The sequence below is a fragment of the Biomphalaria glabrata genome, chromosome 16 (genome assembly GCF_947242115.1).
Source record: "Biomphalaria glabrata chromosome 16, xgBioGlab47.1, whole genome shotgun sequence".
In the NCBI taxonomy this organism is placed as follows: Eukaryota; Metazoa; Mollusca; class Gastropoda; family Planorbidae; genus Biomphalaria; species Biomphalaria glabrata.
In genome coordinates, this window is record NC_074726.1 from 12,818,491 (window position 1) to 12,842,640 (window position 24,150).

At 37.0% G+C, this 24,150-nt stretch overlaps 1 protein-coding gene across 9 annotated transcripts in view; it reads left to right on the forward strand.

Annotated features, from left to right (window-relative positions):
- The window catches only part of LOC106070904 (uncharacterized), a 101,165-nt gene that overhangs the window by 27,604 nt on the left and 49,411 nt on the right, over positions 1 to 24,150 (forward strand). For 3 of the 9 annotated variants that reach the window (XM_056013555.1, XM_056013554.1, XM_056013557.1), the window contains exon 1: positions 854 to 1,115. The exons of 5 other annotated variants lie outside the window; for them this stretch is intronic. The gene's annotated coding sequence lies outside the window, so the exon portion shown is untranslated. Of the gene's footprint in view, positions 1 to 853; positions 1,116 to 12,581; positions 12,787 to 24,150 lie in introns of those variants that run through there. One more of the 9 variants, XM_056013556.1, reaches the window with a different exon arrangement.

Sequence of the window (24,150 nt, forward strand, 5' to 3'; positions counted from 1 at the left end):
TTTTCATTCGTCGGTATCACTTTTGGAAGCCGTACAAGAAATGTTGGACATTTGAATGGTGGAAGGTTTTTCCTTAATGTGCTTTTTTATGTGGGTCGTGAAAGAAACATTGTGTCCAGTTTCCTTCAACTCCGACCATTTCGGGGTCACAAGTGACCAGCTAGTTTTTAAGTTGGAAAAAAAAGGGGGCTCAAGGAGGCTATTAGCCCATCTTTTTATTTTTATTTTATTACAATGTAATCTATATAGTTTGGCTAGCGGAAAATAAAATCGTGACCCAGGTCATTGGATGTCCCTGCTCATGACCCACTTTTTTTTTCTTAAATTGAACTCCCAAAACATTTTTCAGACACTCAGACATTGAACACGGGAAGGCAATTCTATGTTTATGTTTAAGGAAGCTAAAAATAGATTTTAATCAGCTGTCTCATGGACTGAACACAGTGGCCTTAAAAAAAATGAACTTCTTGATTGAAGAATATCTGTGTCATTTAATCTCCCCTGCAATACAAAAGGAAAACTTAAATTCGATATTTCCATGTAGGCTTGTTTTAAACTGAATGAACTAGCATGTTTGCATTCTTTTTATGACAATGATACTTGTTTAAATACATCATTGCAATAGCAACTAAATCCACTGTAGATCTATATTATTGTTATATATATCTATGATCTATGATGTCTCAAGATTTATTAGAAAACTCCCACAACCTTGTTTTGCTATGCATATTGGCTACGTTTGGGAAGTATCGATTATTCATAATCGTAGGTGGGAGCGGTATTTTGGTGTCAAGCAAAACCTTTGTGATAGCGGGCTGCCGCTGATTTGAATTTATCGCGAACCAAGCCACACAGCAGACGACCACACACACACGCGCGCACGCATTCTATGTGACACATCGCGCAGGTAGCGAAAAAAAATACCTGTCCCACCAGACCGTGTCACAGGATTCTTACTTCGTCGTCTATTCTAGTTTCGCTTTGGATTATCGTGTTCAAATTAAACAAGGAGGCTTCTAGATCTAGATTAGATCTGTTTTATAATTGGATTGTTGTGTTGATTTTATTTTGTGATTACGGTGGTTCACTATTTCGCCACGAGGATTCACGTTCAGGTAAAGGACTAAAGCTCCCACCAAAAGGAAAGGCGTTCGTGTTACTTCTTTGTTGCTCTCGTACTCACAATGCTAGGAACGCTAATCCAATGTTGTTGTTTATATTTTTTTTTATAGCGTTGTTCCGAAATTTCTCTTAGCAGTTTAATCTAGTCTAGATCATAGATGATCGATCTAAATTAGATCTAGATTAGTAAGATAGATCTGAGCCGATCTAGATTTTAAATTAGATCTAGTGTAGAGTAGATCTAGACCTATTGTTCTAGCTGTAGTCTGTTCTATTTTATGTGAATGTTTCTGTTGTGTTGTCTTTATATGAGAAAGGAGTCCTTGTAATCACAACAAAATTTCCATTAAGGATCAATGAAGCAGTCTTAGTCTTAGCTTGAAGCAATATTTGCCAGTATCCATTGCTAAATAACAACATTCATTCTCTTCTGAATTGACCTTGGTATGTCTAAATATATATAGATTAAGATCTAGATCTTCTACATAGTGGAGTCTATATAGATCTAGACTAAAATAGGCTAATAGATATTGATATGAATTATACATTTAGATCTAGTTGTTGACTATATAAATTTATTAAATATGATCTACATTCTCTAAATTGTCTAAATCTACTTTTTTTTGTAAGCTCAGATTCTGATCAAGGTGTAAAGAAGTCCTATCATTTCATAGATAGATTTAGATCTATACTTAAGAAAATTGTCATAATTTTGTCGACTTATTTAGATTTAGGACTAGAATCTAGATCTACTTGCCTGGCTCTTACAAAGTTTGTAATACTAGATCTAGATATCTTGCTAATTAATAATACCAAGCCTCTAAGATAAAAAAGTTCTGTCTTATCTGTAGATCTAGTTCTGCTGAGAGACCATTCTATTTTGGTTTGGTTCAGTAGTCGAATGAACATAGTGTCAGTACTTTCTATTGATGTTATTAGATCTAGACTTTTGCCTGTTTCATTATTAACTATAGCCTATAACTATCCCAATCGTGATTGTTGTAACTCACCCCCCCCTAGTAATTTACTTTGTAACATAGACTTTGTGCTGAGACTGTAATTGATACATCGTCAAGCCAGATTAGCCTTATTGTAATTAAAATGTGGATATGGGATGGGTCTGTCTTTGATCAGTCTGAATTGTTCCTTCGATGAGAATGAAGAAATGAGATTTGTCAATGAACTATTTGTGTGTGTGTATGACAGTAATCTACCATCTTCCACATTCTACTTCTCTTTTAAGTGAACCCCATAAAAGGCGTCGCCAGTGAAGATGATATCGTGGCGAATGGCATTCCACTTGACAATAGATCCCAAGACGGAACAGAAGTGTATCTCCAAATCTACTTCGGCACTTTAGGGGTGACTGGGTTTAGGGATTGAGGGGTGGGGAATAATTTAGGCTATGTTTTTAAGTCAAGCAGGCAACCATGCCGGCCCAGTGTTATTTCTTTTTTGTACACATTCTAAACTACTCTTACAACCGAAATCCCAGTGTTCGTGTTTCTTATCGTGGCCAATCAATACACAGTTCGATATATCGATACATCGCCTACATAAACCCTCGCTCCACCTTAATGTTAGTAACGATGGTTTGTCCGTTGGCGGAATTTGATCCGGGTTTTCCCTATTCGTAATTATTGGCTATTTTAATGATGCTACGTCACGCTTTGGTATTTGAGATTTTTGCCATGACATCACGACCAGGGATCATTTTTCAAAAGAATAATATGTTGAGAAAAAATTTTGTTATGATATTATTATATATTAAATATGTAGGTCACTGCTGGAGCTGAGTAGCCACGGGAAATACTGCATTCCTCATTAATCTTCGGACTCGAAGACAAGCCTTATTATTATAAAGTGACCATGTATAAATATCGGTACATAACAAAGTATCACCCCACACCACAAAATGTACCAATTATTGACTTTTGACAAGGGAAATTTTTGTCACCATTATGTAGATGAATCTATATATCACCATATCACACTGTAAGATATCCAGTTATGACACAAGCTCTCTATAACATACGACACCAAAATGCAAAATTGAAATCTGTGTCATTACAAGTATGTCCTTAGCGTCAAATTGTACAAAATTATATCTATGACATGCCAGCATTCATAAATCTACGGATATGGCCTCACATTGTACAGAAAGGACATCATATAACACATATTACAGATAAAACATCACATCATTCGCCAGTCGGAAAGTAACAGATGTGACATCACATCGTATGCAACTTGCAGACATGACATCACATCGTACTCAAAAGTACAGCTATGACATCACTTCATACACAAAGGTATAAGCCTTCATACAAAGGTATAAGCCTTCATATCTCAGATAATAATGGGTACAATGCAGTTCAAAACGACAATCCGTCAAGTTCCACCTCGTTATAATCAGCATACATTCTTTCACAGCTCCAGCCTGACAGCGATACATCTCCTTCATTGTTTGTTTTTAATCAGCCAATGTTAGAAAGGACACATTAAAAAAATAAATGGGGGGGGGAAGTCTGAATGCTATTCAGTTCATGTCTCAGGGGTATAGATCTAGTAAAACAAACGCAGTGTTGACTTTTTTTGTGAATCACCTCTTGTAGGCTCTCTCCGCAGCACACACACACACACATGAACAGTGTCTAAATCAGCCATTGACTTGCCCTGGGACATAGACCATCTGTTACTCGGGCTTTATTTCTTTCTCGACCTTGGCTCTGCAATACGATATCGGCTCAGACAAAACACTGTGTTCGTGTGTAGTATATAGGTTAATGTGTAGAGTGATGTGTTTCTAGCACACACAACAAGTGACCTTTTTTTTTAAAAATCTTAATTTTAAATTATGACTACTAAATGTCACGCACTAAATTCTATATGTCCATATGTCTCCTGTGTCAGGATTTCTGGGGAATCACCTGAATCTAATCCGCCCAAAATAAAGTTTGACCAGCTTTCCCTTTTTAGGTAAACACTAAACATAAATAATTCTCCAAAGCGTTCCTTTTACAAATATCCACCCATCCCAGTGGCGCTACAGCATATGGAGGGCTCTTGTCTGCATTTCATCCTTCCATTCAGATCTTTTCTGAGCCTTTTGTCTCCATGCCCAAACCCCCAAGATGTCCTTTTCCGTGACTAGGTCGGTTTCCATTGAGATCTGTCTTGTGTTTGTGTATGTGTGTGTGTAGAAGCTATTGTAGCAGTATTTTTTTTTATATGACAGGGTTGCTATCCCTGCGCACAACCAATTGGGGGAGTGCCCCTTGCAGCTCTCTGCTTTTACTTTTGGGTAAGGTGCCCTAGCCTCCGTGGATCCTTCCACTTCCTGCAAGGCAGCAGGTTTGATTTTGGTCCACCCCGGGTATTTTATTTCCCCGATACCCACCATATCTGGAGGGCATTCTCCTATCCGCTACCTGGGTAGGTGCTCGATGGGACAGCAACCCCTATCCATTTTTACAAATATAATAATATTTATTCTCTCTATATATGGAAATATGGTCTTATAGTCTTTTAACTAACATCATTCTATTTGGTCTCTAAAACTGTCGTCATCAGTTTCAGCCTTCAATGTCACACTTTGGTTCTTGAGTAATACCCGATACATCGCCTTATTTTACTTGTACTAGCAATGGTTTCTGACACTCCACACATTTGTATTTACAGTATCGTGGCTACCATAGACATCATTTAAATGTGCTTAACTACACAAAGATATTTTGTCTCGTGAAGCAAGTATAAACAAGCGAACACCTTTTATCAAATACCTTAAAATATTTAGTGCACTGCCGTTATATTCTCTGTATCGAAATTCATATTTTCATGTTCTCAACACTATGCCAATGTTTTCCCCATAGCTATACTATTTCGTTGTCTATGTTTCATCGATCTGGATTGATTGAGATGAAATGAAAGCCTGTACATTGGATACGATCGAACGATGTTGCCCACATATCAGTTACCGTTTTCATGCACCTGTTTGGGTCGAAAGGAACGGCCAATTTCCAATACAGTTTTGGATCAGTAGATTCTATCAAGCTGCAACACCAGTAGATTCTATCAAGCTGTAACACCACGTGCTGCAAGCTGCTTAAGGGTCACCAGCTCATTTTCCTCTGGGTTAACTCCTGAAGCTTTTCTCATGTTTGGGTATAGCCTCAAGGCAGAGGGGGTTTGGATTCAATTTTTTTTCTTCTCCTAGGTGGGTAGTCAGCCAAGGCTAACGAACTCCTTCTATTGGGGTCTGGAAGCTTTTTAAGAATGTAATGAAAAAGATAAGAAACTTATAGACACATAGTTATAACACAAGTTTCCAGCTTTTTTTTTTTGCATATAGAGATCTGTTTACATTATTGTTACGGCTCTATCAGACTCTGCAAACACTGCATAACATGTCACAATCAATTGATGAGCTTGACAGCTCACGCTCCAAAATAACATGATTCTTGATTGTTTCGCCAATTAATAGTCAATAATTGTACAATTAGCATCACGATACACTGACTATACTAATGCTGCACCGCAGATAACTGTACTGCTGTACTTAACTCCACTGGTCTCTCTGTCTCGCCTTGGACTCGCATTGGACTATATTGTACCGGACCGACTTCACTCAGGGCTCACTGAACCGGCCTCTCTTACTTTAATTAACTGAACAGGCCTCTCATACTGTACTTAATTGAACAGGCCTCTCATACCGTACCTAACTGAACAGGCCTCTCATACTGTACTTAACTGAACGAGCCTCTCATACTGTTCTTGACTGAACTGGCCTCTCATACTGTACTTAACTGAACAGGCCTCTCATACTGTACTTAAATGAACAGGCCTCTCATACCGTACCTAACTGAACAGGCGTCTCATACTGTACTTAACTGAACGAGCCTCTCATACTGTGCTTAACTGAACGAGCCTCTAATACTGTTCTTGACTGAACTGGCCTCTCATACTGTGCTTAACTGAACGAGCCTCTAATACTGTTCTTGACTGAACTGGCCTCTCATACTGTACTTAATTGAACTGGCCTCTCTTTCTGTACTTAACTGAACAGGCCTCTCTTTCTGTACTTAACTGAACAGGCCTCTTATACTGTACTTAACTGAACAGGCCTCTCATACTGTACTTAACTGAACAGGCCTCTTATACTGTACTTAACTGAACAGGCCTCTCATACTCTACTTAACTGAACAGGCCTCTCATACTGTACTTAACTGAACAGGCCTCTTATACTGTACTTAACTGAACAGGCCTCTTATACTGTACTTAACTGAACAGGCCTTTCATACTGTACTTACTTGAACAGGCCTCTTATACTGTACTTAACTGAACAGGCCTCTCTTTCTGTACTTAACTGAATTGGACTTAATTTTGAGACTCTCGCTCATCATCAAGGATCCCTGAAAACCTTACTAAATGCGATCGAACGCCTCAGACTTGTCGATAGTTCTTTCTACAAGATCACATCACGAGTAATTTGCAGTTGGAGTGTTAATACCTCTGTACTTTCTGGAAGAGCCGCCCCTCCCCACTCTTCACAGTACGCTGGCCTATGTATTTTGACTAATTACACACATGGATACTTCTACCACAGTTATAACAATATGTTTATAATCCAAATTACGTAGCGAATGCTCAATAAAGCTAGTATACTTACCCTTAGCGGGGTCCAGATGGAGCCCCGGAGTCAATCGTTTCCTGCGTTCTGAACTTATAGGAAATTCGACCGTCCATACATAAGAAAGTCAGAAAAATCTCGTTTTGAAATGTCTTGTAAAAGTTTTGAGTCGATATTGTTGCAGAACATCGCGTAAAAATTTTAAACACTTTTAAATGTCCTACTTAGTAGATGAAACGTCTCTTAATTAAAACATTTTAAATTGATATTAAATGAAATTAATATTGAAATCTGGATTTATAACTAAAAGGAAAATTTAATTTTAAATTTGCCCTTTAAAAAGTGAATTGATTAGCCTCCCCTTGTCAGGATGTAGTGCCCCCAGATTTAGAAACGCAGGACTAAATGAAAGCACTTTTTCCACTCTTTGTCCCTTAATGTTAGTTGTAGTGTTAAGTTTGAAAAAAAAAATGTGTCGCTATGAAACTTGAGAATGTTGCCTAACCGGTGTTGACGTAATGTTTCATCCCAGACTTCATTGAGTATCTTGTTCGTTCTAGTCACTGACAGTTTAAAAAAAAAAAGCCTGACGAGACGTGCCACGTGACCTATTTGGCTCTCTTGACAAGATTTTAGTCATTTTGACGCACTGATATATCTAACGACTTCGGAACATACTTCGGTCTCAGTTAAATAGAGATCCTATTCTTACATTTGACCTTGGTGGGCGATTTTTATTAATTAGGAGGTCCAACACCCCCCTCCTTCCCCGCCTTTTTTTTTGTTGTTGTTGGTATAACTGTTCATTTGAAAGCCGTCAAAAATATAGGGAGGGCTTTCGCGTGCAGTTTTTTTTTTTTTTTTTTTTTGAAAGACGTATTGTTGAAAGGGGGACACATTTAATCTATTCTCGGGTCATAGAATTCAAGCGTTCCACAACGTTGAGAAATACACCCACCGGAACGGACCCCGAGGGTATAAGATCTTGAAAAGAAGTACCTGATCCACAAACCATGGTCGCGCAACACTGATTAGAATCTCGTCCTTCTTTCATTTTCTTTTCAATGTCCAACTCCCGTGTCCCCTTCGTTGTTCGTTTTTTTCCCCCTGACATTTTATTCGCTGGTCACTTGGTTTCGTCACATGTGTGAAATAGTGTTTGCTGAACCGTGGACGTGACACGGTAACGGAAAAAAGGGGGGGGGGACAAAGAAGTGTAAGTCGACCACTGACCACCACACTGTTGATCCTAGATATGGATGTTGGTCTTTGATAAACCGGCCTTTGGTCACTTGTGAGGTCACAACTGAAATAGCCTTTCTGTTGGTGGAATGTGAACAGGATGGCATTTAAGCAACACCTGGAAAACATCGAACACATACGAACACATCTTCATACATACAATGAACCTATTTTCAGATGCTACTGTTTCTTTCTTTTTACCAATATATATATATATATATATATATATATATATATATATATATATATATATATATATATATATATATATATATATATTGGAATTAACAGCTACTCTTTTTTGGCATTAATTATATTTTGTTGATACCAAAAGTAAACAGTCATTCTCTCTCCCATGTACAATAAGCATCATTAGTTTTAATTTGTTTTTCATGTTATATGAAGCATACTTTACGATAACTCTTATGTCTATTATGTTTTATAATGCAAAATATACAATAATCGTCATTTGCTTATAATGTTATGTAATGCACACATACAAAAACAGGATATTAATTTATGAAAGCTAATACCTTACAATGTCTGTAATTTCACTTCATACATTTTACCAATACACTTTACATTTTACCAATACACTTTACATTTTACCAATTAATTTTATCAATACATTTCACCAATACATTTAATCTCTTATCAACCAGTGCCACTTAAACGTAATATTTAGCTGACTAATTAAATAGCCAAAGAACCACCAACACAGTCACGTGATTTATATTAATATAAAATGAACGTGACACAGTTTTAATTCATGACATAACTTTACAAGAAAAAAATATTTTTATTAAATCCTGCTGGTGCAAATCAATAGCCTAGCATAATACTGTCAGACCTCCAAAGAATATTTTCAACCCTTTATATATTAAAAGACTAGTGTTTCAACCTACATTACCTCTTCGGTACTTGTATCTTTCCCCCCACTTAATAGTCCATTCTTACCTGTAGGCTTCGTAAGTCCCTCCAGTTCGTCAAAATCTCTTGACAAAAGTCGGTCAGCTTTGAGCCACCATGCCACTGGCTTTTCGTGCGCTTGTCAAGAGAACTAACCCCAAGTCAATAAGCGACTTTTGTATTTAGTTCAAAGGTTCAATTGGGTTTATAGAATTAAGGATTGGCACAATGAAGTGGTCCGTGCATACGACACGATTCTTCCTATTGAAGAGTTTCAGAAGCATCTGGGGTGTGCTTTGTTTGGACGGAACAACGTTTCTTGTTGCCTATTCATGACAGTTGAATGTTTATTTAAACTTTGAACATTATGTAAACGGATGTGCATTGTATATTTGTTACCAAGCCATGAATTGTGGTTAGTGGAAAACTTGAAGATTGTGGGACGTTCTTGACATAAAAGTAGTTTAAGTTTTGTTTAAACCACCGATTGATATTATTAATAGGCTAGCGTATTGGATGGGGGAGTAAACAGTCTTTCTAAAATTGAAAGAATGATCTGTCCCAATATTGTTGTAAGTAATTATTATTATGATTTTAGAAGCATGTATTTTCCTGCCCCCTTATTTCAAGAAAAAAAAAACACAATGAACACCCCCCCAAAAAAAAAACAAACAAACAAACAAAAAAAACAAAACAAACAAACAACAAAACAACCAATAACAAACAAACAAAAAAAAAAAAAAAATACGCGCTTTTACTCTCTCTCTCTCTCTCTATCTATCTATCTAATCTATTCTAATCTAATCTAATCTAATCTAATCACTCTATCTAATCTATCTTAATAAATTAATAAATACACAAATTTATTAATCAAGTATTATATTTTATATAAATTTGACACTCAAACTTGAATAGAAGTTTGAAATCCTCTTTTATGAACAAAATGAACTTAATTTTATTAACAACAAATATGTACTGGCTTTAGGTCTCAACGTGGAAATATACAAAATATAAATGAAATAATATGTTCAAGATTTGTCCATATCTCTCCCAACTTAACTCGTTAGCGCCATTCAGAAAACACAAGTCTCATCTTTTATTAGCAGCTCCCCCCCCCTTTTACATACACCGCACATAGAGTCCATTCTTCTAAAAATAGCATCTCCGTCACGGGACATATATATTACATCAGTCGATACACACACACGCACACACCATGAAAGTTTTATTTTAAGGCCTGCACCGCTATTCATTCTAACTACCGGTCAGTACTGAATGTCCCTCCAGGCAACATACGCTATAGCCTATGGCCCCCATTTGCTTACAGGGATCTTTTCAATCGTTTTGGAATAAGAGCAGGCGAAAAACTGACACAGCAATGTCTTCATGTCAGTTTATTACTTCCGTTGCTTCGACGTGTCAAGGTTTTGTAACCTGTCATTCCATTGTTGTTGTTATTGCTGTCACATCACGTAACCAGATTTGTACAAAATATATATACATTATTTACAATCAAACAATAATCAATAAAAGCACCGTGTGATCCGCTTATTTACTTTGCTGTCATTTGGATACAATAGGACGTTTTGTAGCCTAACCTAGCTACAGATGATCTCGATAGCCTTACATTAGATTAATCAATAAATTATTATTTTTAATACATTTTTAAAACTGCTCTTTGGTTGACCACTGTAGTGCGACTGTAAGTCGTTTGTGTGTTCTTTGTTAATATTGAATTCAATTATATTTTCATTTAATGCACTGCTATTTCAGTATTATAACAGTTATAAGAATAAAAAAAAATCAAACTATTAAAAAAACTTTAAAAAAAAAAAGAAGTTCATATAGGGGAAGAACCGCACACACAACATGTATAGCAATATTTATCTGTCTTTTTATATGTAAACAAAATTAACTAATTATTCATGTTTTGTCATCCACAATGAATAATTGTGCAATGTTTCAACTTGATCCAAGAATAAGAAGTGGGAGAAATAAATTTCTAACATTTGTCCCAGACAGACAGACTTGATATAAGCTTTGTAAAAAAAAATAATTAATCGAATTACAGAATCAGTCCCATGCAGCCTATTATGCTAATTAGCCGCGTTAGTTTTTTTTTATATTTATACGCACGTTTTTCTGAATGAGCGTGTAATTTGAGAAATTCGTGCACTGCATATGTCAAGGACCATCTGATTGATACACTGAACATAGCAGACTGCACATTGCAGTTGGCATTCTCATAGTGCATCTCTCTCTCTCTATCTCTCTCTCTGTCTCTCTGATGTTTCAGTAAGCGTATCCGGTCATGACTTGTATTGACGTTCTGTCATTATTTAAATGCCACTCTGACTTTCTAACTTGGAGACATGGTGGCATGTTATGTGTTGGCGAAACTCTGACACAATCTTTATTTTTTTTAATGCTCCGACTATCTGCATTACCCTTAAACAAATCCTTCTCATATTAATGTTAACATTTATTTTAAAGAGAAAGTCCCACTTATGTTTCTATCAAACTACTGAACCATGCTTGGATGTAATCAATACATTGATTTATTCCTATTTAACTTTTTTGGTTTTTACAATTCCTACTATTGCTAACTCTTCATGGGTAACGGGTGAAAAGTGGAATTTGATAGGGTAATTCGAAATGGTTCTTTTTTCCTAGAAGTTTGACTGTTTATATACACCGTTAGTGACAAAAATACTTGCAAATTGTTATATTTGTAATCATCTTCAAATTAATTTTGGCTTACGTCTTTTGTTTTCTTGTTTGAACACGGCGTTATCGGGAATTGCCGCACTCAGCTCAGATGTTTCTTTATATTCAGTCAATAATTAAAGCAATAAATAGGCGTACACGAACATTTTGCGCACCGACTTATTTCTACTTTCACATTCCTTTGTAAAATCCTTGGCGTCAATGTTAACAGACAAACTTGATTGTGCAAAGCTTACTGGAAATTCTTCTTTTATGAAGCATGACAAGAAATGAATAAAATGATAAACGATAGACGACCATTAGCTTCATAAAGTACAATCAACTCAATTTGTACAAATATTAATTGTTTCAATTTAAATTTAAAAAAGTGACTGTTAAAGTAAATAAAGTACTGGGACTTGCTGTTTTGGTTACAATTCGCCCAATTATTACAACATGAAAGTTGACAACAGGGGCGGACTGGCTATATGGGCAAACGGGCAAATGCCCGGTGGGCCGGTATCAAATGGGCCGGTCTTGTCGTGACCAAAGAAAAAAAAAATTCAATGCAGACAACTTATAAAAAAAAAAAAAAAATGACAGCAGCAGGACAAAAATCCCCGAACACGTTTTCCTGTTGTTTTTTTTTAAAATTCTTATTACTATTAATTTTGTTTGAAATTCAACAAGAATATAAAAATAATATATAATACATATACACTGTACGTATTATCATTTGCAAAACGTATGCAACCATAACGAAATTTTTTAAACCTGAAAGAGTTAAAAAAAAAAAACAACTGCCGCTGCGTCCACGATAATAAAGCGTTTCGAAAAAATAACACAATTCTATTGGAAAATACCAAGCTATGATAACACTGGTTTCGATTTTTTTTTAAAGAAAGTGTTGTTTTTTTTATTAAGGACTGGTTGCGTAAGTATTTAACAGGCTGTGACTCATCCAGTGGTAGCTACGTGGGATGGGGTTGGGAAGATGGAAGGAGAAATGGGTCATAGGGCTCGGCCCCATTACGTCTAGGAACACTAGAACACTGTTGTTTTTTTAATGGACTTTCAAGTTTGTAGATTTATTTAACCATAAAAGTTGACGTAACTTATCAACCTTACGTTAAAAAGCTGTTACTTTGTGTTCAACTTTTCTTGTTATTCAGGACAATGTAAGTTCTACAATGAAGGCACTGCGTGTTTGTGTGTGTGCGCGCATGTGTGTTGACTTTTGTATCTTTATTTTGATGGGACTTCCTGTATAGTAGCGCAATTTAGAATTTATTATCGCAGTACCATTTGGTCAGTGGCACCTAGACTTCAGTTCACTTGAACTTAAATCTTCGATATTTATATTATAATTAATCGTAATTAAACAAAAATATATTTTAGCATTGCAATTTCAAGTTAAAGTATGGGGCACATGTTTCTGTGGACCACGCTTAACGAGTGTGTCATGCAGCCAGCACAATGATCAATCGCCTAATGTAGTTGTTTGGTACCCATTAGAGCTAGGTTTACTCAGAGGCGCCCCAAAGATCCAGAAATTAAAAAAAAAATATTTGAAAAATAATTCTGTCTTCACCAGGTTTTGAACCCGAGACTCTCGGTTTGGTAGCCAAGCGCATTACCACTCAGCCACCGCGCCTCCTGGAAGTTCAAGGTCGTATTTAATCTTGATAATAATTTGTTGCAAAGATTCATTATTGTCAAAACAAACTTAATTGGACCCCCAGCGGACCACGGCTTTGTCTGCATCAGATGTGGAAAATATGCAGGTCGCAACGGGGTTTGCATAATAATGTGAAAGACAGGCACTCATCCTTAATCTTCAAAATCTTGGGAATCGAAGACAAAGCCATTATTGTCAATATACTACATCCTCTTATGAATAATTTATCTAATCAATAATTTTTATCTAGAGTTTTTTTTTAAATAAGTCAGTGGTGAATATCCACTACAGTCTGTAGTTGTCTATAATTAAGTAATTGTGTAGACAGTAGACGCAGATAAATGTCCCTCTTTCTCAAGTATATATCTAGACACAGATAAATGTCCCTCTTTCTCAAGTATATGTGTAGACACAATTAAACGTCCCTCTTTCTCAAGCATATGGGTAGACACAGATAATGTCCCTCTTTTTCGAGTATATGTGTAGACACAGATGAATGTGTCAACAACGAGCCGTCTTCCTCTTTTCCTAAGATCGTAATGTCCTAGACTAGAGTTTGATTGAGTGAACACGCAATATAGGCCCACAAAACTAAATGTCGGGATTTATTTAAAAAAACAAACAGTTATGCCTTTTTGAGATGGATGTCCTTTTGTTTTCTTTTCTTCTGTACATCTAGGTGTCACTACCTTTTATTTTCCTCAGTTTTACGACCTAAATGGAATTTTCTTTCTTTCTATTTCCCCAGTCTCTTGTTTAAAAAAAAATTTGATTGGCATTGACATCAAATTACTTTTTGTCCCGGGGCCAAACTATATCTCCCCCCCCCCCCCCTCACTCGGTTTAAACTCGCCGGCGATAACAATCAATCAGTTGTTAACACCTGCACCTATCTTAGATATGTATCGCCGATGTCGGGGCACGCGTTTACCTGGTGTAAACAGAATAAGTTAAAGCACAATCGCGGCGTCGCTGGTCGGTTTGAACTTTACTCTAAGACGTGTACTTTGTATCTGTTTAACTGATTTTTTAGAGGATCTCGTGGTCTCTGGGTGTTCAAGAATTTTTTTTTTAATGGACAATCCTTTTTGTATTTTTAAGCCCAAAAAGAGTGATGCAATTACTTGATGACTGAAGCCTAGAACGATGGGTGTTGGAATTTCACAAATATAACGATTATTTTTTTTAATAGAGAAAGTATAATTTACAAAATAAAAAAAAAATTCTAATCCTATATCTTTAAAAAAAAAACTATGATTGGTGGTTTACTTCAGATAATGCTTTCGATTTCACTAGATAGTTAGTGTTGTCTTCGTTCAGAATTCTAACCTTTTCCCGTCCAGCGTTAAAGTCTATGTGCTTCGTGCGGTTTATGCGCTGGACTGTCGTTCGGTCGTCTCGATAGTCCCGGATTCATACCTTGCCTGCTATCAACCTCTTCCTGTCTGCTATCAACTTCTTCCTGTCTGCTATCATCCCCATCCTGTCTGCTATCAACCTCTTCCTGTCTGCTATCAACCTCTTCCTGTCTGCTATCAACCTCTTCCTGTCTGCTATCATCCCCCATCCTGCCTGCTATCAACCTCTTCCTGTCTGCTATCACAACCATCCTGTCTGCTATCATCCCCCATCCTGCCTGCTATCAACCTCTTCCTGTCTGCTATCAACCTCTTCCTGTCTGCTATCATCCCCATCATGTCTGCTATCAACCTCTTCCTGCCTGCTATCAACCTCTTCTTGTCTGCTATCAACCTCTTCCTGCCTGCTATCAACCTCTTCCTGTCTGCTATCAACCTCTTCCTGTCTGCTATCAACCTCTTCCTGTCTGCTATCAACCTCTTCCTGTCTGCTATCACACCCATCCTGTTTGCTATCATCCCCCATCCTGCCTGCTATCATCCCCCATCCTGCCTGCTATCATCCCCCATCCTGCCTGCTATCATCTCCCATCCTGCCTGCTATCATCCCCCATCCTGCCTGCTATCATCCCCCATCCTGCCTGCTATCATCTCCCATCTTGCCTGCTATCATCCCCCATTCTGCCTGCTATCATCTCCCTTCCTGTCTGCTATCATCTCCCATCCTGCCTGCTATCATCCCCCATTCTGCCTGCTATCATCTCCCTTCCTGCCTGCTGTCATCTCCCATCCTGCCTGCTATCATTTCCCATCCTGCCTGCTATCATCCCCCATCCTGAATGCTATTATCTCCCATCCTGCCTGCTATCACCCCCCATCCTGCCTGCTATCATCCCCCTTCCTTACTGCTATCAGTTGACGGAACCAGTATTAGAGAACAATAAAATATATGGAGGGTGTTCTCAAGTGATGGTAGCTCCCGGGATCACATTTGCCAAGTGTTGGTGTCTTGTCTCATCAGTTGAACACATTGCTAGAACTGCTGGGCTGAGATCCTTTAAACATGACTAATGTAACGAAAGTAAATATTGACTATCGTGCAGATTACTTCCCAAAGCTATCAATGCAATTTACTTTGATCACTGATCTATGTGTTTTTTTAAACAAATATGAATCATTCACTCATCAACAGTGTCACTTGCTAAAGATTTCTGAAGCCGCCCAGAAAGTCACAGAAAGGCTATGATTGCTGTCACCAAATATCATTGTAATAGCGTTTAGTCTGTGCTACCTAACGATTGTTTTAAATTATTTGTACTTTTGGTATTCTTGGTTGTTCTTCAATCAATCACCTTCAATTTAGTATGACGCCAGTTGAATCTCAGTTGTCTGTGAGGGTTTAATTAGAAATTACGTACCTCTGTTGGATTTGAATGATTTTTTTGACATTTCTAAACCTAATTTCAATTTGTCTTAACATATATTCATTTATGTTTTACAAGTTTCGGATGTTCCTTTAGATTTGAGGATTATTATATCATAGCCCAAACCTCCCTCCGGACTGCCGGGGTGGAAGCGGACAGACTTCGAATCCGAGACCATCGAGACCATTGAGCAGCAGTCCATAGCGCATACCACACAACCATTTAGATAAGAAAAGAAGCATATAATGTGTGCAGACACTCGAGTCTCAATTAAAGAAGAATGTAAGAACTTTGGCATGTCAGGGTTTGATCAAAGCAATTTTTTTTCTGCTTATGTAGACATTTAGTATGTGTTCAAATGTCTTTTTCTTTTAAGGAACGGTTGTCTTACCTCAACCGGCTTGCAGTTGATTATAACAAAGACAGATACGCAATATATCAACTCTATTACGTATAACGGTCTGATTCATTCTTATAGTGCTCAGTGTCCGCATTCCAAACCAGGTGGGTCGTTACCCTCCAGTTGGTGGAGACATTATTTGTGAAGATAATGTCTGACAGTGATATAAACCATTCTTTTTAAATGTCTTAAAACAAGATGGAGATATTAGTTATCCACGTTTTAATATGCCTATTTTTATGGCGCACAAAATGTAAAAAGAAATTAAGTGATGTAATTTTAGATATAAATATAGTTTAATTAAAGTAAGATGTTGCTCGCTGGTCACTTTGGCTGGTGGCTACACACTAGTGTCACACTACCGAGGAAGACACTACATTAAAAGTGAACTTGAAAGGCTCGGAACAAATTGTTACATAACGTATCTGCATCAAATAAACATTGTACTTTTTTTTTAAAGCTGTTGACTGCTGGAGTATAAGACAGAAATTCAACTAGTTCTATTTCGTAGTACGTCACTGCTCCGTGTTAAGTCATTGTTATTACTTCTTGCCACACACACAGACAAGACACACGTACACCTCTTCTTCCCGACACACACATCTGCAGCTACTTACTGCACATACCAACTGATACACGGCTTGCCCTCTGTGGCTGATGATGATGTCATCGACCCTAACTAGAAAAAAAAATATATATATCGCCTGGATTGTCACTGACATGTGACAGCACACCTCCAAGGAAGTTTCCTGTACATCTTTCTGTATAGGGCAACGCGCAGTGGCGTCACAACATATGGATTGGAGGGGGGTGGGGAGACATTCTATTTAATATAATTTTTTTTCTCTGATTCATATTTAACATGTTTTTCATAAAGTCTTCCCGTGTTACGAATATAAAAATCGTGCCTCGTAAGCAAATTTTAAACCAAAAGAGGCACTGCTTAAACTAAATAGTTAAGTCGTCGACTTTCGTTATATATGTCAAGGCTGCGAATTATTTTTCGTGCGTCACCTAATTATTTAATAAAACAAAGATGTTAGCGTTTGTCTCTGTGTGTATGTGTGGATGTCTGTGTGTGTTTCTATTTCCTCTGCTACTCAATTAGGAAAAATAAATATCCTGTGGTTCGACACAGAAAAGCTCAATAGATGTGTAAAAAAAAAAATACTGGCGTCGTTATAGACGTTTTTGAAATGTGCCCCAATAATATTTTTTTTACTTGATAGCAAAAGTTATTTTTTACGTTCAGTCTAATAGCTACGTCTAGTTGACGACCACGCCGCCTAGTGGTTTAAATGCATATCACTGAATAGATCTAATAATAGGCCTAGCTTTCTGTGACTAACAATCCACGAATGTGTCCGGCGCAGGGACTAATCGCATTTATGTCGTCAGTGATGAATTAGTTAGGCAGAGTTGGATGGAGACAGGAACGCCCTCAAAAAGAAATCCATGTCTTCGACAGCAATCGAGCTGAGTAGGCCTAGACTTGGCTTGGTAGCCAAACGCTCTATCAATTTAATCATTATGTCTCGTTACATTTAACTATATCGCAATATTTAGCACCGAATAGCATTAGGGACATATCATCTATAACAATTATATTTAAAAAAAAAACAGCATCTTCCGCGTCTCAGAATAAGGGAAACCGCTGATGTGAAGTATGCCTCAAAATATAGAGAACCGCTGATGCAATCTGAGGTATGTCTTAAAATGCATAGAACCGCTGATGTAGTGACATAATTATGAGATGCTACCAGCTTGAGTAACGAGCTCTGTCGAGTCGATTGGTGGATCACGAAGTTACAAGCAACTTACCAGTTCTATAAATATTATGACCGATCGTTACATTGACCCAAATGTGATCTCAATTGACTGGTTGTCGTGCTGGCTGCTCATTATCTTCGTCTAACATGACACTGATATTACTGGTCATTAAAGAAAAATAACAGTTTGCACCATGGGCGTACCCCCGGGGGGGGGGTCGGAGTTAAGTGACTGATTTTTTGCTTTGATTTTGTTTATTTTGGGTGAGATGTTAACACTAAACCGTCACTTGTCCCAGCGCAGCCAATGGGGTTTTGAGGTTAAAACCCTCTATAAGGTGGTTTTGCAGTTGAATCTCCCTCTTCTATAAAACAAAACAAAAAAAAAATAAAATAAAATAACGCAAATGACAATCCCCTAATTCCAAGAGTATACCTAAGGGGACCCCCCCCCCACCCCCGAAAAAAATCCTGGCTACGGCGTGGTTTGCACTACAAGTATTGTTATTATCTTGTGAAAAAAAAATCTTTCTTCTGGTTATTATCTTTGCAGACAACAACCTCGTGTTTTTCTTGTTTAGACGTTGGCTACAAATCAGAAATCTTTAATGCTTTGAAAGGTATCGATGTTCTCCTAATACAGGTTTCTGGACCTGGTGGCTGAATGGTTGGTAGTTTCCAAGTTCAATGCGTAGGAATAGAATCTTAACAATGTAGTGTTTTTTTTTTTAATTAATACTAAAAGACAGTTTAAGTTCACACTGTTAATAATGAATGCCTGGTATTATTATTATTTTAGAAGGTACTCGTATTCACTGTCAGGGTCGTGATAGAGGGCGAAAAAAAGTAGACTGCACACTTTAACATACAATAAATAAGTCTACATTGTGTTTCCATCTAAAGTACATTAATGGATATTTTATTTATTTATGTAATGCAGTTATGTTTGTTAACACAGGTTTCGTCATTTAGAGAGAGAGAGAACGGCATTAATATAGCCTTCTGTGGCACCTTGGTTATCGAACAAAATATTTGAGTTCAAAATGTCTCTGAAACTGATCTTCGGAAATTGGCACAGAAGGCAATCGGACCAACATCGGGCCTGGAACGAATAATGGTCGAAAGCCTAGGTACCGGTGTATTCACCCATTATTGCGACCTGAACGTGGTGCTTCCTCAACTTATCCCCAACCAGACAGCGTAACCCTTTCCTACCCCCGTGTATTCCATTTTTTGACAACTTTCAGCTTCATAATACAATTTTCAATAACCGCTTATTACTAAGCATACTTTTATCTGAATGAAGTTTGTAAGAGCTTTGGATAGTATCTCATTTCAAAAGCTGTATAGTGTTTTTATTGAAAAAAAAAATCTTTCCATTCTGTCCGCTCAAGCGTTACAATTATAGAAACCTAATACCCTTGATACAAAAGAAATAAGGATGTTAAAAAAAATGTGGTATCAGATACACCTTTTTTTTTAACCTCCTTTTTGTTCTCCCTTCTCGCCCATCATTTTTACCTTTATCATTTGTTAAATCGTTTTTTTTTTATATTCAATCTGAGGTACTAACTGATTGAAACGATAGTTTCGCGTAGTGAGTTTTTTGAGTAGGTGTGTATGTGTGTGTGGATGTGTGGTGGATTCATGTTTAATAAGGTATAACATTTGTGACCCATTTGTAACCCATTTGTAACCCATTGGTAACCCATTTGTTTTCCTTTATTTCCGTGCCCCTCCTCTACAATGGCAAGAGTCTTTAGACTCTCTTTCACTCTGTATTTCTTTTTTCTCTTTTTCTCCAGCTCGCATTATTTCTCTTTTTTTTCTCACGCTCTTTTTCTCTCTTTCTCAATTCCCTTTTCTTCTTTCTTTTTTTTTCTTTCTTTCTCGCTCTCTCACGCTCAACCAAACTCTCTCTTTCTTTTTCTCTATCTCTATCTCTATGTATTTTTGTACTCTCTATTTACGCTCTTTCTCATTCTCTGTGTCTCCCCCTCTCTCTGTATCTGTCTGTCTTGCCCTCTTTTTCTTTTCTTTGTTCTATGAAGGATCTAATAAAACTGTTCGAATCCATAAGCACCTATATATTTAAGCGAACTCTACACTACTGGCAGGGCCGGTCTTAGGCCACTGCAACATATGCGGTCGCAGTGGGCCCCGCGCTTTCATAGGCCCCGCGCTAATTCTTGGTGAAATCATTATATTGCAAAATATATGCGAAAAATTCCTGGAAATCTCCTGAATTTATTAAAATCTCCGGAAAACTCATACAAATCTCCTGAAAAATATACTAAATTGTCATTTGTGGGTTTCATTCATTGCGGAATACGCCAATCCTATGCGCGATAAAAGAAAAAAATCAGTGTCAGCTTTCATGTAATAAAATGTAATAATGGGGTGAGTTTTCATTTAATCGGAAGTTCCAATACTTTTATTTACTTTTATAGTCACTGGCATAAAAATATGTCATAGGTTGCAAGGTTCGTAAAGTAAAGTTAATTTGATTGCAATTTTGTACTTAGTAAAGAATGAATAAAATTGAAAGTCGATTTTTTTTTTATAATACAAAATCTTAATTTTAACTTATTATCCTTATTCCCACCCAGACTAGGCCCCCGCAACTGTTAGAACCGGCCCTGACTACTGGCTATGTACAGACTATTAGACATGTATGTCTTCATCTATCAATCCATCATTCTTTTTCACGTTCAGAGTTTAGCCCAACCACAATAACGAAAGTCAAGAGTGATCTTATCTCTCTCTTTATGTCTCTCTCTTTCTCTCTCTCTTTCTCTGTCTCTCTGTCTCTCTGTCTCTCTCTCTCTCTCTCTCCTCTCTCTCTCTCTCTCTCTCTCTCTCACCCGTCCATTTCGTTTTATTTTCCAACCTATCAAGTCAAAATAGTTTTGGCTTTATTTTATCACTTGACGTCGCAACAGTTAGAACCATTATGTCCATTATAGAAATTGACTGTGACATTGTGCAGGCCAAAACAAACACGACAAACATATCAAGAAAATCACACTATCGATAATCATTAACGTGGTTGTTTTGAAAGTAAACGAGTGGTTCTCAAACTTTTAGCACTAGGTTATCATTGTGTGCCCCTTTTATAGGACTTGAAAAATCGTCGAAAGGATGTCATGGGATATGTATAGAACAGAACGCTGATCACACTATGAATCACACTAACATTAGATTAGATTCGTCTCTAATTTACTTATAAATGGAAAATAAATTGTACAAAATTTTTACCTAAAAAATAAGACATGGTATCACGTGAATATGTTGCATTTACATTTTTCAGATACAGATAATCCTACTTATACATTATTAGTTTCTATCCCTTTTAAATTTACATTCCCATTAAAAATTAATAATATAAAAGTAATGGATTTTAAAAATTGGTTGTTATACATAAGTGTGACATAGATGGTACTTACAAAGTATTAATTTATTTTGTTTGATTGTTATCAATCACAAAACGTTAAGCCTATGGAATCTTTTTGGGTGAATATATTGTGATAAAAAAAATCGTTTCTTTTTTTTCATTTGATGTGCAAGATTTGAAGGTAAAGTTTAGCCGTTGGCTTGTTTTTATTAGTTTTTTTTTTTTTTTAGGAATTCAGGTCTTTGGATAAAGTTGTATTGCTATATTCTAAAATAAGTTAGTCTATATGGAATGTGTAAAGATAGGTCAAGATTTACAGAAGTTTTTCTTGGATAATGGTTTAGTTACAGTGCTTATTAATTACAATGATTTGGAGTTTGGTTTTAGGGTTTTTTATGTAATTGTTACAATATTCAGAAACTATACATGAAGTCTCAAGTTTCAGGTGTGGCTGGAGATATTTCTATTGATGAAGACATACTATTACAAAAAAAAACAACACTTTAATTCTCCAAGTAGAAATAACGAGAAGAATGAGCACACACTGTTAACACGAAATTGAACCTAATTTCCGTACTAGATTATAAAAGTATTTAAGATGAAGCTTGATACTTATTGACTGATGGACCCCGATAAAAGCCGTTTTCCTTTTTATAAAAAGTGGTTTTCAAATAGAAACCTCTCGAATCGGAAATAAAGTAAAAACTGTTGATACAATTAGGTTAAGAAAGGAGTTTAGGAAGGATTTTAGGAAGTAAGACTTTTGGTTAGGCAAGAAATAATTTACCAAATGACAATTTGTATTGATTGCAATCACTCAGCTACAGTCTGCGGTATCTATCTATCTATCTATCTATCTATCTATCTATCTATCTATCTATCTATCTATCTATCTATCTATCTATCTATCTATCTATCTATCTATCTATCTATCTATCTGTCTGTCTGTCTGTCTGTCTGTCTGTCTGTCTGTCTGTCTGTTTATCTTACTACATCTCTTTCCCAAACACATCTTTTGACTGTGTGTTTGTCTTCCTTAACACGTAATCTTATTGATATATACATTTTTTTTTACCGAGCATTGATTTTGTGACATGATAACACAATTTTGAGAAGCCCTGGTAGACCTGTCCATGAGTTTCCCCTTCATCCCAGAGGAGGATGTTCCTCGCGTGTCTCGTCCTCCAAACATCTCGAGGTATTAACGAGTGATTCCGATTCACGTCACCATGTTTGCGTGTCAACACAGTGACGTAGGTGGTATGCAGATGTTAATTAAGAAATACTTAATTTGTGGGCCTAGGTGCACTGGGCGCCTTGTTTACTCAGCAAACGTAGTCAGTGCTGCAGATAGATTTGGATCCCCCATCTTATATTTCAAAGTGCACTGAATTCAGTGGTTCACAAACTTCCTTTTTATAGTGCATCTTGATACAAACATGTGCATATATACACGGCAGTGCTATCCAAGTAGATTTAAGAATATTTTTTTATGTCAATTGGAGTTGTTCAGCACTGCCGTACAGGGTGTTGGTTATGATGGGCTGTAGTGGAAGTTTGTCAAGGGGCTGAGTGGTAAAGTGCTTGTCTTCCGAAACTAAGGGTCTTGGGTTGGAACCTTGGTGAAGACTGGGATTTTTAATTTCGGGATTTTAGAGATTCCCCTGAGTCTCTACAACTCTTATGGGTACATGTCATTAGTTAGGGAAAGCAAAGGTGATTGGTTGTTGTGTTTGCCACATTACACCCTTGTTAACAATCGATGACGAAAGCAGGTAACCTTTACATCCTCTGTCCTATAGAGATGAACTCCAATTGGTAACAAGACTGGTTTAGTCCTCCCGTAGAGCCTTGGCGAGGAACTCTGCTGTTAGGCGTAGTGCCTTTAATCTCCCATACAGGTCAAGTGACTCTGCAGACAAACTATCCCACAGCTCTGCCCTATAGAGAGCAAGCTCTGAAAGGTTTGCTCTAATTTAAAAAAAAATTATTTACGGTTCTAAAAAGGTTGAATTGCCAGTAGCTATCCAACTATTTTTTAAATTTAAATTTTTTTTTTTTTTTCTATTTAGTTGCACCAGTTTGTATAACATTCTCATGATTTCCACAACTTTTGACTATGTTTGCCTAAACTAAGCAGGATATTTGCTTCTAGAACGCTTTGCTTATACCACCTGCGGCAGGGGATAGGGTGGTAATAGCGGGATTTGTACATACATATATAACACTAAAGACTTATCATCTTTGAAGTATAAGATTTGTTATAGATATGATATCTGAGACAGTTCTGCAAATTGTTACATTTTCCTGTTACTTTTTCCTGCTCTGTTAAAATATAGTCGGAGATGGAAACGGTGCTATTAACTATGTGCACGCTGACTAGGCTGCCGGGAACGATCTTGTCATATTGATTGAACAATCAGTCATTTTCCAATTATTTTCATCGAATCCCTCCTGCTGATTTGTCAGATAGCTGTGACCAAGTTTTATCTTGAACCCACTCTGGAGGAGAATAGACA